This window comes from Diceros bicornis, chromosome 15 (genome assembly GCF_020826845.1).
Source record: "Diceros bicornis minor isolate mBicDic1 chromosome 15, mDicBic1.mat.cur, whole genome shotgun sequence".
Lineage (NCBI taxonomy): Eukaryota > Metazoa > Chordata > Mammalia > Perissodactyla > Rhinocerotidae > Diceros > Diceros bicornis.
Genome location: NC_080754.1, coordinates 21,750,746 through 21,765,097, shown reverse-complemented (window position 1 = coordinate 21,765,097; position 14,352 = coordinate 21,750,746). Strand labels below are relative to the sequence as shown.

The 14,352-nt window shown below is 47.4% G+C and overlaps 1 protein-coding gene across 1 annotated transcript in view; it reads left to right on the top strand.

Moving 5' to 3' along the window:
* FSTL1 (follistatin like 1) overlaps positions 1 to 14,352 on the top strand; it is a 55,064-nt gene that overhangs the window by 19,917 nt on the left and 20,795 nt on the right. The window lies entirely within an intron of this gene.

The window sequence follows — 14,352 nt, the reverse complement described above, 5'->3', positions numbered from 1 at the left end:
ATCATCTATGAGACTGATGATGTATTTCTATTGGACAGCTCTGCTCTAGACATTTGTCACTTAACCGTATGTTGCGTTTAGCTACACGTGGTCTTGAGCTATCTCTTATTAGATTGTGTTGTTCTGTTGTTAAAAATCCCATGTATTTATGCCCCATCTCCTCATCTAAACCTAGGGACAGGGACTGTGCTTTCTCCTTTCTTGAGTCCCTAGCACCCAGCATGATGTGTGCTGTTTTGCTGCTAGCTTGTCCCGTGTATTGCCTTCTTGCTTAGAAATAGGTTTTGTTCAATTCCGCGTTGGACAATGATAAGGAAATGCAGATTAATTTGTGTTTGGAGTGTTGCTTTTTTCAAAGGGACTGATTTTATATAGTTCTTAATTTGTCCCAGAAAGGTTAACATTCCTCTAAACTGGTCTGTTAAGGGGCCGGCCCGGTGGCGTAGTGGTTATGTTCGGTGCACTCCGCTTTGACGGCCTGGGGTTCTCGGGTTCGAGTCCCAGGCACGGACCTACACCGCTCATCAGGCCATGCTGTGGCAGCAACCCACATACAAAATAAAGGAAAGATTGGCACACATGTTAGCTCAGGGCCACTCTTCCTCAAGCAAAAAGAGGAAGATTGGCAACAGATGTTAGCTCAGGGCCAATCTCCCTCACCAAAAAAAAAAAAAAAGTCCAAGGGACCCACAGTAGGTGCCAGAACTTCCTGACACACATGTCCAGCAGAGAGCAGTGGTGTTAATTGTGATTATAGGTTGTAAAGAGCCCCTCATTGCCACCTAAAAACTTTGGGGAAGCTCCACATTAAGCTAAGAGATTTGTACCCCACTTTCCAAGACTGTCTGGGTTTGGGTGCAGGTAAATAAGGCACATTGGCCCCAATGACTCCCACCCTTGAGCCAGGGTTGAGAGAAGAGGACCACCACCAGCTGTGGTTGCCAAGTAACTGCCAGGAACTCATACCAAATAGCTGTGAGGCCCAGAGTTCTGAGAAAATACTAGGGGCTGCACCCTGGGTGGGCCTTATTATCCTTTAAACATCCTACAATTTTGTAACTGAGCTTGTGGCTGAACCACATGCTCGTAATTTCTAGGCTGGCTGTATTATGCCTAAAATACAGTCATTTCTGCTGGTTCCCTGGGAGAGTCTGACCTTTCCCTGGGTTTTGTGACCGCAGGCTCCCTGAGCCACTGTTTCTCGTTGTATTGTTAAGGAATGTATAAGAACGCACCCCCAGAAACCTCCCCGCTTCAGGGGGAGATTTATTAGGTCTCGCTGCTGTGGAATGATCCCACCCCATTGACCACATTATTGCCGTAAATTCATAGAGAGCCATCTGCCTTTGGCAACAATGCATGAAATGAATGATTCTGTCTTTAGAGAAGCAGTTGGAAGGATTTGTAATGACCAAGATTTTGAAGCAAAAGTTGTCCCATCCACCCAGGTTCCCCAGCTGTGCAGCAGCAGAACCCCAGGAATAGCCTCAGGGGGCACTTGAGTCAAGGGAGATTTAGGCTCAAGAGGCAGTCCATGCCCAGAGCAGTACTTTCTTGGGTGTCTCATCTTTCCTAGGTTATGCCCTAGGAAAATCGAGCCCCAAAATCTATAACTGGGTTTCTGGGGGCTCATAGAACCAGATTAGAATTCCTACTCTATAAAATAAAAATAAGCATTTTTCCCTCAGGCTGCCTAATAATTAAGGTGACTGTGTGTCATCTTAATACATCATCATCCTGTTGTCCAAGTATATCAGTTTATAAGGTCCCCTGTTACTCTCAAAAATGTCCCAGTTTGGCTGATAAAATATACAGTTGCCCTACTCCGAGCAGATATTCCACCACTCAAGCTCACATACCCCAACTTGTCCTGCAGCCCGCATCCAGCATCCTCCTCATAGAGGAGCTGGGCTCCATCGTGATATGTAAATTAAGCTTGCAGCTTCCCTTACTGATCCTCAGACTCAGATCCAGAAAGCTCCTGGGACCAGAGCTACCCAGAGGACAATGTCAGCTGCACAACCTCTCTTCCAGGAATCGACTTCTTTTGGATGCCATCTGAAGGGAGCCCTTCATTTGCATTTATAGTTGGTGGGGGGATGTATATCTGGGGACAGGGAAGCAAGGATAAGGAGGAATTGAGTGGGGAGGGTCTTCAAGATTCTGGAGTGGGCACGTTGGAGGAACAAGCCCTGCCCTGGGAGCCTGAGGGTGATGAACACCACCTGCCTCTGGCATTTCCTCGGAAGACTATATTCCTCGGACTCCAGGTTTTCCCCCACTTTTCTCCTGGCCAGCAGTTGCCATGGCAACACAGTGTCTGAGAACTTCTAATTACATCTGTCTGCTTCTCCTAGAACCATACCGAGCCACACATATGGAGACTTCATTTAGCCCGAAGTTTCTTGCTGGGTTTTAACCCCTTCTGCATTCCTTGGGCTGGAGAATAATTGCCAGGATGCTGGAAACTTGACAGCTGCTTCGCAGCAACACTGCCCCTGAAGATTCCTGGGCTTTGTCCCGGTTTTTAAAGCGGAGACTCATGCTGCACTGCTCTGCTGAGTCTCTGGGTGTCTCTGCTCTATTTTGTCCCAGTCAACCCTGACCTCCCTGCAGTGCCCCCACCCTTGCCCCCTCCATTCTGTCAAGTGGTCTCAGCTCTTTGTTAGACATCACAGTTCCTTTTAAGATGGCCAAGTGCCAGGGGAAATAAACCACTTGGGCAGAGCTAAGTCCTTGCCCTTGCCTGGCAACTACATTTCAGTGTATTCCAGCCCACTGCAAGGTCAGCCCAGTGGGTGAGCCAGAGGGGAGTGGTGGGAGACCCCCAGAATATTTTGGCCGTAGGGGAGGGGTAGAAAAAGGCAAGAAACTTCTTTCTCTGATCTAAGGAGGCTGATCAACTTGCCTCCCTTCTACCTCATAGGGCACTGTAGGGGCCAGGGTTCCTGAGAAGAGTTAACACAAAGCAGCTGCCTTGGGTATAAGCCCAGTTTCACAATTTCTCTTGGCTCTTCTCACTTGCTTCTCTTCGTCTCGACTTCTCCCTTGTATGGGCCACCATGCTGTCAGGCTGCTCTTTGCCGCCCCCACCCTGCACTCTGAAGTCTCGCCCAATTTCGCCCTCCTCTGAGGTGCCTCACATTACCGCATTACCTCCTCCTCCATCCTCTCTCCCTCCGCCAAGTTCTCATTCCCTCAGCACGTCAGCCAGCGTATACATTAATTGTGAACAAAAGAAGTGACTGAGAGCCATTTCGGCCCCCCGTTGCTCTCCTGTGCACCTCACCAACACACACACACACACACACACACACACACACACACCAATGTCTTTCTGTGGGTCTAAAACAATCTCTAATTAGTGAAATTCCAGGCAGAATATTTATGGCCTGAGGGAGAAGGGTGGGGTCTTTAGGCTACTTCCCCAAAAAAACTGGTCCCAGGAGAGGAGTTGGCACAGGGGCTGTCTTTCTGCCCCTACTCCAAGTCCTCAGGGCCGTGTGCTTCAGCCGCCCTTTTATGCTTTCAGCATAGGTTGATTGAGTGGCACAGGGTACTATGCTAGGCCTGTGGAAGAACTCTAAAACACACTCCTTGTCCTCGAGGAACTTATAATTCAGCTGGGAAGACAAAATCTGCACAGTCAATTAAATTTTTTAAAAAGTGATGAAAATGGATTCATACAAAGAGGAATGAAAGGTCAGAGAAGGAAGGAGGAATTCATACCAATCAGAAGAAGGTCACCGAGGATGGAGCGGCGTAACTTGAGCTAAGACTTGAAGGGCAGGAGGAATTTGGGCAATCCAGACAATGAATCAGACTTCCCAGATGGTGACATTATTTTTTTAGCTGGTCTTGTGGGACATTCTCTGCCCATCTGAAAGTTAAAGAAGCGTCTAATAATACCTCGTGGTGCTGACATTTTCAAAGGATAATGAGTTCTCATTTCAAAATGTAGAACCTCAGGAGCCCTCTCCCCTTTATTTTAGTGTGCTGTGGCTCCTGCTCCATTCACAGACATCTCCTGAAGCTCCCTGTAGCCAGAGGACCTGAGATGTGAGGGTTCCTGGAGGTGAGAAGGCCAAGGATCTTGAGGCCATGTAAACAATGAAGTCACCCAGCAGAGAGGAAGAAGACTGAGCCACGTGCCAAAGACCTTGTTAAATGTAGCGAAGTAGATGACAGTGTCGGGCATCAGTGCCAGGTCATGTGAACCACTTTGGAGAGCGGTGGCTCAGCTTGCAGGGTTAGGGGGAGCCATGTGCACATTGGGATAATGGAAAGGAGCTGCAGATGTGGTAGGGGAGTATTCCCCAGTTCAGAGAAGGGACCCAAGTTCTCTGCCACAGTGGATTCCTTCCCCGGTAGGTATGTGAAATCAGGAGCTACCTAAATTCAGTAGATCCCAGGGCAAATGGTGAAGAGGAGAACTCATAGCTCTTAGCCTATATCCATATCTCTTCTGCCTTCCACCAAAGCAAGGGAATAAATCCTGCATTCCACTCAGAAGTCCAAAGAATGTGAATCCTATTTGGTTCAGGGCTTGGGAAGCTGCGGGAGGGAGAGGGTTGGCCTCCTCGGGATGGAGTGGCAGGAATGTGCGAGGTTGTTGGTGCAGATGTGGCAGGCCCTGCAGGGACCCTTCTAAAACTGGTTCTCGGAACTCTTGCACAGCTGCTCTAAAGCTGCCTCCCCTCTTTAGTTGAGGGTATTGGGATTTAGGTGTTTGGGTTGTTTTTTTTTTTTTTTTTTTTTGCTTTTAATCAACCATTTTCCTTGAACTACATGTGGAAATAATTAGAGCATGAATGCTGAGTAAATGTGAGCCCTGGCAGTCCCAGACATACTTCAGTGACAGGTTCTTGGCAGGAATGAAGAATTGTGAATCTCATGTGAATTTCCTTTAGCCATTCTCTCCCTTCTTTTCTTCCCTTTTTCCTTGCAAAGCAAACACAAACAGAATAAAAGCGTTATTAATGGCATTCTAGGGGAGCAGAGCGTTCCAACCGGTTAACTAAGAGTGAAATTGGGCCACTCAGTTGGAGTCCCGTTACTGCTCCCCTGATTTCCTCTGCCGTGATCCAGGAGGGAATGAAAAGACATTACTGATGAAAATCCTTTGACTACGAAAGCTAACTTTAATTCCCCCGCCAAAGCCCAGCAAAAACCCTGAAGCCCCCGTGAGAGCTTCTGTACATAACCAGTCTCTTTAGTTTGGGCGTTTAGGTTAGCTTCCTTGGGAGATTGAAGTTTGATATTCAGGAACGTCTGAAATGGTAAATTCCTGTACTTTCTAGTTAGGAGAAGTCTAACAATTTATGGGACTTTGGCATCATCTACAACCCTTTCATTTTATAGATGAGGAAACTCAGGCCCAGAGAGGTCAAGCACCTTGCCCTAAGTCACACAGTGCGTTAGAGGCAGAGATGTGTCCAAGGCCATGTCCAGGGCCGTCTCCAGGCACGTCAGTTCTCCTTACGTAGGACCTCACTGCCTCTGCCTGGTCTGCCCTCTGGGTTACTGTTCAAGTTTCAGCAGAGGTTCAAAAGCTTTTTTTTTTTTGGCTATTTCATCCCAACGTTTGCCAAATCATTTCTCATTCAGTGACATTCATTATCCATTTCTTGGAGCTCTCTAGACTTCCTGGTTTTGCTCCCAGTTTTCTGAATGCACCTACTCTGCTTTCTTGGCTGCTTTGCCTTCAGAGGCCTCATACGGTTGTACAGGCTGTTCACTGCACGAGGAGGTGAAGGTGCTGAAATCCAGCCTGCACTCTGCTTGCCAAGCCCTGTAACCTGGCCTGGTGTTGCATCTGCCCAGAGGGGCGGGCACCTTTTCTGAGCCTTTGCACAAGGACCCCATCTGGGCTGGCGGCAGCCTGTTCTCCTTCCTGCTCCTCTCTGTGCTCATCCTGTCCCTTCCTCTGCTCAGCCACCCTCAGCCCTCCATTCCCACCCTTTCCTCCTGAGCTCGTTTGTTCTCTTAACCCCATTTCTCACTCCTATACGGATGATGTCCAGATGTGCATCTCTAGTCCTTTATTGTCAACTGTCAGTGGGATGTTTTACTGTCCCCTGAGACTTATGTCCATGACTGACTCATCATTGCCTGCCCCTCCCCCACTCGGTCCCTTCCCAGGGCTCTATCTCTGACAGACATAGCAGCAACCTTCCAGGCCCTCAAAGCCAAAGATCTTGGCAGCTCCCTGGATTCTCTCCTTTCTCTCCTCTATCCAGTATGTTGCCAGATCTCCTTGTTCTTTACAAATTTCTCTTGGATTTCTTCCTTTCTCTGTATCCATGCCACCACCTTACAACACCCCAGTCTCTTTCCAGTTGGTTTCCTTGTGCCCCCAATTCCTCCTCATCTATTTCTTCCCATTTACCACTGCCAAACTGTTCTTAAAACCCACCTGCCTAGAAACCTACAGGTTTTCCATCCAGATCCTACCATTCTTCAGAGCTCAGCTCTAGTCTCATCTCATCCATGAAGCCCCATCTGCTGGAGTCAGCCCATTTACTTCAGGACTGCCTTGGGCTTTGTGTGTTAGTTTCATCGCCCTGACTAGGTTAGGAACTGCTGTGAAGGCAGAGGCCACATCCTATACTCCCCCAGAGCATGTGCCCCGGAGCTTGCACCATGCTGGTCACCGGCTGTTATCACTCTTGTTTTGTTGTTAGAGGCATTCATCAGATATGCTTTGTGATGAGTTTAAAGTACTTGCCTTGGACTGGAGAAGACTGGAGGACTATGCATACCCTCCACTTTGTCTTTTAAAGTGGACAAGTCTTAGGAATATGGTCGGAGAATGGAAAATGAATACCATTCTCAAACCTAGCAGACTAATTCAGGGAGGAGATGGTCTGGCTTCAAAGGCTCTATCCAGGGCGTTCTGAAAAAACTGAAGGGTGAAATTGTGAAACTAGGGGATTTACAGAAAGCACTCTTTAGGAAGACTGACAGGAAATCTTGGGAGTTCCCAGGGATCACTCTGAGGCCTATTGACAGATATTGGGGAGGCTGATAGACCCTGTCAGTCAGAGTGGAGTCACTGGATGTGCCTAAGTCGGGGAGACAGCGTGGCACTCCATGAGCAGACACCCCAGCTCATCGCTGTGGCCATGACCTGAAGGCCTGAGAGCAGAGACGCCCTCCTCAGGTGCTGGAGTCAGAGCCGCTTGGGTTGACTCTTACCTCAGTCACGGGGCAACTTGGTGTCACAGTCTCTTCACTGCCAGCAGAGACGAATCCTCCCACCTCACAGACCATTGTGAGATTATTTTCAGTCCTGTATGAAAGGGCCTACCATATTTCTAACTCTGTAAGTGCTTACCAAATGCTGCTGTATACTTCCGTTATGACTGACAAGACCATTAGAGAAAACGGAACTCACCATTATATAGGAACCAAGCATCTAGTTTGCCGTGCTTTCTGGGCCACCTCAACAAAGACCTAATATATGAAGGGGGAGGCATTCCAGAGATGGCAGATGAGCAGCTGGGAAGGTGAAAGGGCTTCCGTGTGAAGGTGGCAGTTTAGATCCTTCAGTCTGACAAGGGAAACACTTAGAGAATGTGAGAGAATCTGTAAAATCATAAAGGCAGTGGTCAAGGTAAACAGCCTCGTCCCATGTGAAATTTGAAAGTAGTCATTTCCAGGCACACACCATATGATCACATAATGAGTAGAGAACCTCAGGAGCATGTTACCCCATAAGCTGTGATAGAGGCTGAACGTAGAAATTAACACAAAGGAGAATTAGGTAATTCTTGAATGACAAGTCTGTAATTTTTATTTTTTTTTTTTTTATTTTTTTTTTTTTATAAATGAGACTTATTTTAATTTTATTTATTTATTACCCCCAAAGCCCCAGTAGATAGTTGTATGTCATAGTTGCACATCCTTCTAGTTGCTGTATGTGGGACACAGCCTCAGCATGGCTGGAGAAGCGGTGCGTCAGTGCGCGCCCAGGATCCGAACCCTGGCCTCCAGCATCGGAGCGCGCGCACTTAACCGCTAAGCCACGGGGCCGGCCCTGTAATTTTTATTTTTTTATCTTAAAACCAATCCCCTTGGGGTGATACATCCTTTATTTTGTTGTCATAAAGCCCAGCCACACCTTCCCCCAAACATCCTGAGTGCCATTGTCACTGGCCACTGACACTGACACTAACCTGAATGGACCCCAGATGACGTTTATTGTAAAAAACGTTTACCGGGCATTTTCTCAGGCAGGACACTTTCCCTGGTCTGTGGGAAGCCAAAATGTGCAGACGCTTAGTCTACTTGAGATAAGCTATGTGTGCATAAAATGTTAAATAGGGCTCTGACTAACAGACTAAGGGCCCCAAAGCCTTCTTGTTTATGAAGAAAATAATAGGGCAGATGGAGAGTCAGATTTACTGTGAAGCTAATGAAGCTTCAGTTTCGGACCGTTTACTTGCAAGGCCCCTTCCAAGGCCCTGTGCCCAACTCTGCAGTCATAATGGTGTATTGTTTTTCTTAAGGAGAGCCCCTCAAATTGTTTCAGCTTCAGGCCCCACAAAACCTGGATCTGGCCCTGGTGCATTGACCTGGAGATGCGGGATTGGTTGTGAGCACGTACGAGGGAGGGACTACAGATGCCACCACACACATCAGGACAATGGCTAGGGATCTCCACTCCTTCCTCCTCTTTCCCTAGAATGTGTAATGACGCACCAACACATTCTTTTGAGAGAAAAAGAATCAGAGACTGGAGCAAGGCCACGTGACACTCCAGCTAGATTTCAAGGTCCTGGAGTGGTTTTGCTTTCTCCTCGGCTTTCTCAGGCCTGTGCTACTGGGTTCCATTCCAGAACGGCCGCCTAAGAGCAGCCAGCGCCCCACCCCACACCCCACCCAGGCCTCCTCCTGCTCTCCCCAGTTCTGTGAATTCCTTTGTCCCCAGTGCCGTGGCGCTCCACGTATCTGAGGAGCTCTGGTGTTCCTGTGAAGTTTCCATGACTAATTCTGGCAAAGCAAGGAGAGCCTTTCTCATGTCAACAAAGCCGCTTTGTCACAGAATAGTGGCAAGTGAAGCCAAAATTTCACCTTGGCACGCGTAGGGCAGTTTTTTTTTTTTTTTTTTTTCCGAAAAGAAAGTTGGGAAGGAGGAAAAGGCTGGAGGGACAGAGCCGACCCAGTTCACTTTAGTGAAATGATGGTATATTAAGCTGACAGTTTTATGGCTTTGCTTATAAGCTTCCTCCCCTGCCAAAGCACACTGTTCTTCCAGAAATTGTTTTACTTCAGAAGACTTTTTTTAAACATTCAAAGCGTGTTTTATGTTCAGACCTCATGCTAGTCAGCCCAGAAACTCAGACACACTATCGCTTCTACTGGTGGTTTTGCAAATAACTTGCTTTTCCCTTTGCAAAGGATCTGTTTCAATTGCAAAAATAATTCCTGTTTTTTTAGACCTTGGATCCAAGACAACACCTTTCCGAGCTTTGGTTTGTAAAGAGGCAAAGTGGTTCAGTGGAAAGAGGGCTGGAATTAAAGACTGGAGACCTCGGGCCAGGACCCAGCTCTGCAACCATGAGGTCTTGGACCAGTCACAGATAGCCGTGAGCCTCGGTTTCTTCATCATAGGATATTACATCTGGAAGGGCCTTAGAGATAACCCCTGCCTGCCTATCCTAAAAGGTTTTCAGAATCAAAAAAAATAGCAAAAATTACAGACTAATAGAAATTGCTGTACAAGTATAAAGTATCGTTATTACCATGCAGTGACTGACAGTTGCTCAGAGAGCAAGTTTTTCTTTCCCTGGTAAAAGTCACTGCTGTTCCCAGTCAGTCTTTTACCAAGGGGAGTTTGCACTGTGAAAATTAACCATCAGACCAAACCCCCAGAGCATGGCTTGCAACACATAATGAAAACAACATAGAAGCAAGTCAGGGAGATGATGCAGAAGGATAAAACTCGAAACCTGATGTTTCTCCACTGGAAGCAAGTATTCATTGATTTTTATCAGTATATCAGGGTGTCCATGCTTCCAGAACATGCCGCCTCGCCACTCAATCACTCTCACAGGTACATTCAGACTTATGGGTTCATACACCTGTGACCTCACACTCCCAGAGAATATTCAAATGCCAGTGTGGTTGTCTATACATAGGTGAAATTCTCATACAGTCTTGACACCTAATTTCTAAAATTGTTATGGTGGTAAAGCAAACAATTCTATTTCATTTACGAGAACGGCATTATGCCCAGTGACCTCTCCCTGTGCCAGCCCTCATAGCTGTACCCTCTCTCCACAGCTCGCTCCCTTGAACTCTCCCCATAGAAATATCGAGGCTCTGGAGTCAGGGTGACCTTGTGTTCCAATTCTGACTCAGCTCTTACTAGCTATGTGGCCTCTACATCACAGAACTTTTCTGAATCTTAAATTCCTCCCCATCTGTTACATGAGACTGAAAATAGGGAAACCTGCACAGACATTGTGAGGACAGAGGTGTCTGTGAAGAGCCTCACTCAGCTGTAGGTGCTGTAATTAAATTAGCGTTGGCCCTAGGCACCCCCCACCCACACACACACAAGATCTCTGCCTCACCCTGGCACATTTCCCTGCCTCCAGCCTCTCTCCATCCAGGCTGCCCTGCACTTTGAGTTGGAATTTCTGAGTTGGAAGGGACTGGACACAAATTAATATTGCAAAGCACCACATTCATCATGTCACCTGCCCCATCCCAAACTTCCCAAGGTCCTCACTGCCCATCAGATCCACAGACAGCCCCTTGGGCCAGCTGGCGAGACCGGCCCCCCTGTCACCTGCCGCCCTGCCTCATCTCTCTCTTCCTCGCCACACCCCTCCCTACCAGGCAGCCATTGCCTTGTCCCATAAGCATGTTCATGCCATGCTCATCCCCTCTCAAGATGTTCTTCTCCCCCACTCAGAATCAGTCACTCAGCAGACGGGTAAGACCACTTCCCACCCTAAGGAACTTTCCAGGACCCTCAGGGACGCTCCTGAACTCCAGCTCCCAGAGAAGATAGGGCTTGGAGAAGGGCTTTCAATGGCACAAAGAGGTCACCTCTGGAGAGAGAATTTGCTTCGTTGTTGATGTCTGCGTTAAAGCATGCCTGTGAATGGGAAGAATTGGGGAGGGCTCTGAGGGCTTCAGTAAGACATTTTTTCCCAAGTCGGCAAATCTCCAGTTCTTAGGCCCTGCTGCCTGTGCCTGTGGGGCACCCACCCCATTCTCCCACCTCCCGCACCGCATCTCACTGGGAGGACAGAGCTGGGAAGAGCCGCAGGAGCCAAGGCTGCCCTTCTGCATTGCGGCTCTGGGCTCTGCGAGACAAAGAGAGAGATTGCCACCTATTGACAAATGTGCCACCTGCAAAGAGGAATGCTTGTGTAACTAGCATTTCTCTGTGGTCTTCAAACAGGATGGCGGGGGTTATTATACCCTTCCTTTTTTCCATGCAGTCAGTCCCCCTGCTCTCAGTATTGTCGTTCTGGTGTAGGGGAGGTGGGGACCTGACCGCCCCAGGTGACATCAGCATCTCAGTGGGCAAGTTGTCTGAAAATCGATGCCCACTGTAACAATGGCTGCTTCCAGTGGTGTGGCAGGCACTCTGCCACGTGCAGCACACTCATGTAGCTCTCACATAGCCCTCGGAGAGATTCGTGTTCCCATTTCCCACATGAGGAAACTGAGGTTTAAAGAGAGTGCCTTGCCCACAACCATGGCAAGTAAGGGGCAGAGGGGGGACGTGGGAATTCAAGTCTAACTCTCTGACACACTCTTAAGCACTTTCTCCCAATATGTGCTAATTATGCAGATCGAATCCCCATCATAATTTCCTTAACCTTAAATCTTCTGGATATGAAATTAATATATAAAAGAACGGTTTTCCCTTTGGTTGGGTAGAATCCTAGCTCTGCCACTGTCTAGTTATTTAACCTCTAAGGCTCAGTTCCCTCACATGTAGAATGGGGATAGTTAGGATGTCTAACTTATGGTGTTGTAGAGCTTGAATAAGACAATGGATAATAAAATCACTTAATAGAGTGCCCAGTATTTATAAATGGGAGCTTAATCATCTGTTGTCTGAAGATCTGAGTTGGAATCCAAGCTCCTCCCATTTTTAGCTTTGGGACCTTGGGCAAGTTACTTGACCTTTCCAATCTTCAGTTTCCTCATCTGTAAAATGGGGTTCACAGTGTACGTGTTCTTGCAGGGCTGTTCACAGTGCAAGATGAAATGGTATGTATGAAAACACTTTGTAAATTTTAATTGTGCCTGTCAATATTAGTTTATATTTTAGGTAAGGAGTATCTGTTTCTTCAAATGGATTTTTGACAACTATTTTTAAAAAATGACTTGGGATGAATTCAACCTATAAGTAAGAGCTTGTATTTTTAACACTCACTAAAAACAGCATACGATGAAAGGAAGCTCTATAAATGCCACAGGCGATTGCAAGAAGCTCGGGAAGCATTAACATGAATAACACTTTCACAGGCAGCTCGTTTACAGTTTATGATGCAATTCCAAATATATTATCTCATTTCATCTTCACAGGGCAGGGCTAGTATTTACGTTTTACAGGTGAGGAAACTGAGGTTCACAGAATTAAAGTGACTAGTTACAAACACACAGCTACTAAGTGGTAAAAGTTTGTGGGTGTCAGCCGGTGGAGCTGTGTGTGTCTGTGAGTGTAGGCGTATGTCTGAGTGTGCTTTTCTATGACTTTGTGTGTCTGTAACTCATGTGACACCCACAGAGGGGCATCGATTTGTCTGTATCCCTCGGTTACAGTGTTGTTTCGTGAAGGGGAGAGGAGAAGGTCGTCTTATCTGAGATTTTGTACACTGATCGGCAATAGCCTTTTCCTCTTCCTTTTTAGAGCTGCTTTCCCCTCCCAGGCACAGTTTCTCGGAGGGCCCTGCCTAGAGAATATGCTCGATTTTATCTCCACTCCTCATTTAGGAAACAACAGCTCTCCCAGTCCTTCTGGGAATTACTTCCTCTTTTCTTCGCTGCCTGCCAGCTTTATTGAATTCGCCTTAGCAACATCCAAAAAAGAATGGGTTTAGCAATAGCATGTGAGCCAATGAAATGTGAGCATGGCAAGGGTTTCTAGACCAATGGAAGCCCTGCATGACAGGCAAGATGGCTCAGAGAAAAAATAATAACCTGGAGTTTGCAAAGCAGCCTCTGTGTGGCAGCAGACCAGCTGTATTGGACACAGCCCCTTAGCTCTCAACATCTACTTTGTTTTTTCCTTTCTTTGACCTATTCTTGGATATAAAACATTTACCGACTATAAGAATTTTACTGTTGCAAGCTTCGTGGGTGTGAGTTCTCTGCATGACGTGGTAGACATGGCCTGAAGGGCGGAATCTTAGGTTCTATCCGCACCTTTACTTCAGCCAGTGCCGTGACCCCATCACAGCTCCTGCCATCTTTGTTGGTTTTGTCACAGCCAATGCTGCCCCCAAGGGCAGGAGCCTGGAAGCCTGTGGTGACTCTGCTTGCCCATCCAGTCAGGGAGAGAGGCTGGAGGAATCACATTCTCCTTCATTCAGCCACCCCTAGTGCTGGCCTGAGAGGCAAATAATGTGGGGCTGGCTTTCTGCCAGCAATTAATGTGAGGGAAAGAATGCATTACCAACAATTAGTGTCTCCCAACACCCACATTTTCAGTGGCATAGACTGGGACCATTCCCTGCCTTGTCAGTTCTGCTGCATATGTCTGAAGACAAATGTCTGACCACAAGTGGTTTGAGGATAGTTCTACCATCTCTTAGGTGGTTTGGCCCTCTGTCTCGAAGCCAGAAGCAGATGTGGACAGGGGCTGAATTAGACCATACTGAATAATAGCAGAGCCATGTTTCCGATGGTTTGGCCATCCTTTTGCTTTTTGAGATGATATTGCCTTGAACGCTACTCAGTGAGATTTTGGTCCTTCAGATATCTCTCAGATGTTTCCATTTCTGCCTGGCTCACTCTTCTCCTACTTTAAGAATCAGTTAAGGCGTCCTGTCTTGAGAAAGTCTCATTTGATTCTCTTCCTCCTCCTCCCTCCAGCTCCCTGGTGCTCCTCTTGTTGCACTTCCATAATCGTTCCTAAAGCTCTCTTTATTGCTGCTTCCTCAGAGAGCCCTGGAGCTTTGTGAGGACAGGCACTGTGCCTTTATATCTCCAGTCCTTAGCGTAGCGTTGGCATATAAAGGGTGCTCAATAAACATTTTTAGGAGAAAGGAAGCATGCAAGCAATGAGCTCGTGCTCTTCAAGAAACAATCTCAGGGACTCAGAGGTAGCTGGGCCTAGGCTGCAACAGTGCCAGCAAGGCTGGACTGACCGTTGGGGAC